Source organism: Hemiscyllium ocellatum, assembly GCF_020745735.1.
Source record: "Hemiscyllium ocellatum isolate sHemOce1 chromosome 15 unlocalized genomic scaffold, sHemOce1.pat.X.cur. SUPER_15_unloc_4, whole genome shotgun sequence".
Lineage (NCBI taxonomy): Eukaryota > Metazoa > Chordata > Chondrichthyes > Orectolobiformes > Hemiscylliidae > Hemiscyllium > Hemiscyllium ocellatum.
The window spans coordinates 661569-666568 of NW_026867468.1; positions in this window are offsets into that span (position 1 = coordinate 661569).

The window sequence follows — 5000 nt, forward strand, 5'->3', positions numbered from 1 at the left end:
TTCCTAAGTCGGGAAGTGGTCCCAACGGGTTTGGGAGTGAACCTAACTGCTCATACCAACTTTGAGGCTTTGGGGCCGGGTAGCACAGTCGGATTTGACCCGGCGGTTCTGCCGAATGCCTGGCCTTCGAGGGGGGCCTGCCCTCTGAGTTCAGGCCGAATTTGGTGATTTTCCTAAGTCGGGAAGTGGTCCAAACGGGGATGGGAGTGAACCTGACAGCTCATACCGACTTTGGGGCTTCCAAGCCGGGTAGCTCAACCGGATTTGATCCGGCGGTTCTAGCGACTGCCACGGCTTCGAGGGGGGACTGTTGTCTAAGTTCAGGCCGAATTTGGTGAATTTCCCGAGTCGGGAAGTGGTCCAAACGGGGATGGGAGTGAACCTGACAGCTCTTACCGACATTGAGGCTTCGGGGCCGGGTAGCTCAGTCGGATTTGACCCGGCGATTCTGCCGACTTCCACGCCTTCGAGCGGGGACTCTCCTCTAAGTTCAGGCCGAATTTGGTGAATTTCCTAAGTCGGGAAGTGGTCCAAACGGGGATGGGAGTGAACCTAACTGCTCATACCAACTTTGAGGCTTTGGGGCCGGGTAGCACAGTCGGATTTGACCCGGCGGTTCTGCCGAATGCCTGGCCTTCGAGGGGGGCCTGCCCTCTGAGTTCAGGCCGAATTTGGTGATTTTCCTAAGTCGGGAAGTGGTCCAAACGGGGATGGGAGTGAACCTGACAGCTCATACCGACTTTGGGGCTTCCAAGCCGGGTAGCTCAACCGGATTTGATCCGGCGGTTCTAGCGACTGCCACGGCTTCGAGGGGGGACTGTTGTCTAAGTTCAGGCCGAATTTGGTGAATTTCCCGAGTCGGGAAGTGGTCCAAACGGGGATGGGAGTGAACCTGACAGCTCTTACCGACATTGAGGCTTCGGGGCCGGGTAGCTCAGTCGGATTTGACCCGGCGTTTCTGCCGACTTCCACGCCTTCGAGCGGGGACTCTCCTCTAAGTTCAGGCCGAATTTGGTGAATTTCCTAAGTCGGGAAGTGGTCCAAACGGGGATGGGAGTGAACCTAACTGCTCATACCAACTTTGAGGCTTTGGGGCCGGGTAGCACAGTCGGATTTGACCCGGCGGTTCTGCCGAATGCCTGGCCTTCGAGGGGGGCCTGCCCTCTGAGTTCAGGCCGAATTTGGTGATTTTCCTAAGTCGGGAAGTGGTCCAAACGGGGATGGGAGTGAACCTGACAGCTCATACCGACTTTGGGGCTTCCAAGCCGGGTAGCTCAACCGGATTTGATCCGGCGGTTCTAGCGACTGCCACGGCTTCGAGGGGGGACTGTTGTCTAAGTTCAGGCCGAATTTGGTGAATTTCCCGAGTCGGGAAGTGGTCCAAACGGGGATGGGAGTGAACCTGACAGCTCTTACCGACATTGAGGCTTCGGGGCCGGGTAGCTCAGTCGGATTTGACCCGGCGATTCTGCCGACTTCCACGCCTTCGAGCGGGGACTCTCCTCTAAGTTCAGGCCGAATTTGGTGAATTTCCTAAGTCGGGAAGTGGTCCAAACGGGGATGGGAGTGAACCTGACAGCTCTTACCGACTTTGGGGCTTCCAAGCCGGGTAGCTCAACCGGATTTGATCCGGCGGTTCTAGCGACTGTCACGCCTTCGAGGGGGGACTGTTGTATAAGTTCAGGCCGAATTTGGTGAATTTCCCGAGTCGGGAAGTGGTCCAAACGGGGATGGGAGTGAACCTGACAGTTCTTACCGACTTTGGGGCTTCCAAGCCGGGTAGCTCAACCGGATTTGATCCGGCGGTTCTGCCGACTGTCACGCCTTCGAGGGGGGACTGTTGTATAAGTTCAGGCCGAATTTGGTGAATTTCCCGAGTCGGGAAGTGGTCCAAACGGGGATGGGAGTGAACCTGACAGCTCTTACCGACTTTGAGGCTTCGGGGCCGGGTAGCTCAGCCGGATTTGATCCGGCGGTTCTGCCGACTGTCACGCCTTCGAGGGGGGACTGTCCTCTGAGTTCAGGCCGAATTTGGTGAATTTCCCGAGTCGGGAAGTGGTCCAAACGGGGATGGGAGTGAACCTGACAGCTCATACCGACTTTGAGGCTTCCAAGCCGGGTAGCTCAGCCGGATTTGACCCGGCGATTCTGCCGACTTCCACGCCTTCGAGGGGGGACTGCCCTCTGAGTTCAGGCCGAATTTGGTGCATTTCCCGAGTCGGGAAGTGGTCTCTGTCACAACGGGGGCAAGTGTCTGAAGAGGTAAAGTGAGTAACCAGCACAGCTTAGGGAAGGGTTCCAAAGTTCTCAACAATGTGAATTCGGTTACCAGGAAAGCTTAGGAAAGTTGCCTGACTGTCCCAAACGAATGAACTGCAAAACTTAGGGAACATGCCCGAAGATGCTTAAAAGTGTGAAATCAGTAAGCAGGAAAGCATAGGAAAGTGCCTGAAAGTGCTAAATGAGTAACATGAAAAACGTAGAAAAATGCCCGAAAATGTTTAAAAGTGTGAACTCAGTAACCAGCAAAACTTAGTAAAACGTTGGAAAAGCAGAAATGAGTAACCAGAAAAACTTAGAAAAATGTTTGAAAATGAGAAATGAGTAACCAGAAAAACTTAGAAAAATGTTTGAAAATGAGAAATGAGTAACCAAGAAAACTTAGAAAAATGCCCAAAAAGAAGAAATCAGTAACCAGAAAAACTTAGAAAAATGTTTGAAAATGAGAAATGAGTAACCAGAAAAACTTAGAAAAATGTTTGAAAATGAGAAATGAGTAACCAAGAAAACTTAGAAAAATGCCCAAAAAGAAGAAATCAGTAACCAGAAAAACTTAGAAAAATGTTTGAAAATGAGAAATGAGTAACCAAGAAAACTTAGAAAAATGTTTGAAAATGAGAAATGAGTAACCAAGAAAACTTAGAAAAATGCCCAAAAAGAAGAAATCAGTAACCAGAAAAACTTAGAAAAATGTTTGAAAATGAGAAATGAGTAACCAAGAAAACTTAGAAAAATGCCCAAAAAGAAGAAATCAGTAACCAGAAAAACTTAGAAAAATGTTTGAAAATGAGAAATGAGTAACCAGAAAAACTTAGAAAAATGTTTGAAAATGAGAAATGAGTAACCAAGAAAACTTAGAAAAATGCCCAAAAAGAAGAAATCAGTAACCAGAAAAACTTAGAAAAATGTTTGAAAATGAGAAATGAGTAACCAAGAAAACTTAGAAAAATGCCCGAAAAGAAGAAATCAGTAACCAGAAAAACTTAGAAAAATTTTCGGCCAAGTGTGAAAAATATTCTAAGTGTCAGCGGAGGAAAATGCCGAAGCATCGGGAAAGATTCAAAAACTCATGCCGAACATGAGTTCCGAAGTGCCGGAGGAACTGGGCGAATTGAGCCCGGCGGTTGGCCAGATGTCGTTTTGAGTCTGCAGCCCGAAAACTTTAACTTTGTCTGCCGCGGAAGTCTGGACCGGGAAAAATCCAAACGGTTTTGCCGGGTTCGAGTTCCAGAGCGAAGCAGTCGAATTTGAAATTCAGACCCATTCAGTGCCACTTGACATTGTGACACAGTGAGGTTGGCGGGGTACCCGGAGATTTCTGGGAACACGATTTTTAGAACAAAATGGCGGCGCGGGACCACTTTGAAAGGCATCCGAAAAACGGTTCCGCGGGCAGAGCACTTGAATGACAGGCCTGTGTGCATGCCCAAGAGCTCTCGGAAGTCTAATTTTTGACACTTTGTCAAATTTTCGACAGACTTACCCAACTCTTGCTGCCTGTTCTAAGAATCAGTCAGAGGCCTGTGCGGCGGTCTCTTGACACTTTGGAGGGCGGGCAAACCCCACGTTGACTCCGGCCGTCCCTCCAAAAGGCACTTGCTATTGGGGGAAAGGATTGCAAGTAGCCTGGTTCCCGTGGGAGCGGCCAGGAAGGGTGCAGGCTGGCCCTTGCCTGAGCATTCCCAAAACCCTCTTCCGCTGAGAGCAGACCTCGCACGCCGCACTACCGGCTCTGGGAGTGGTTGGCCGCTATTGTACATAGTCCGGTCCTTCCTCTGCCACCCGGCAAGTGCGATGGCTCTGCCGCCCTGCGGTGCTCGTCACCCAGGTTTGGGGAACACGATACTTAGAACATGTTGGCGGCTCGGGACCTGCAGGCGAAAGGGGCCCCGTGGTGCTGAGCACATCGACCTCGGGTCTCAGTGCAAGCCGGAGAGTTCGCGGAAGTCTTAAAAGATTTTGACATCTGCTCAAATCTTTGACAGGCTTGCCTGACTCTTTCCGTCCGTTCTAAGAATCAGTCGGAGGCCGGGGCGGGGACGGTCTCTTGACACACGGAGGGTTGGCTTCCCTCCTCAGGTGTTTGTGTCGAAAATGAAGGCGAGAGATGCAAGCGTCCTGGTTCCCCTGGGTGCTGCCAGCAAGGGTGCAGGCTGACCCTTGCCTGAGCACTCCCAAAAGCCTCTTAAGCTGAGAGCAGGCGCCGCACTACCGGCTCTGGGAGTCGTTGGCCGCTATTGTACATAGTCCGGTCCTTCCTCTGCCACCCGGCAAGTGCGATGGCTCTGCCTCCCTGCGGTGCTCGTCACCCAGGTTTGGGGAACACGATACTTAGAACATGTTGGCGGCTCGGGACCTGCAGGCGAAGGGGGCCCCGTGGTGCTGAGCACATCGACCTCGCGTCTCAGTGCAAGCCGGAGAGTTCGCGGAAGTCTTAACAGGCTTGCCTGACTCTTTCCGTCCGTTCTAAGAATCAGTCGGAGGCCGGGGCGGGGACGGTCTCTTGACACACGGAGGGTTGGCTTCCCTCCTCAGGCGTTTGTGTCGAAAATGAAGGCGAGAGATGCAAGCGTCCTGGTTCCCCTGGGTGCTGCCAGCAAGGGTGCAGGCTGACCCTTGCCTGAGCACTCCCAAAAGCCTCTTAGGCTGAGAGCAGGCGCCGCACTACCGGCTCTGGGAGTCGTTGGCCGCTATTGTACATAGTCCGGTCCTTCCTCTGC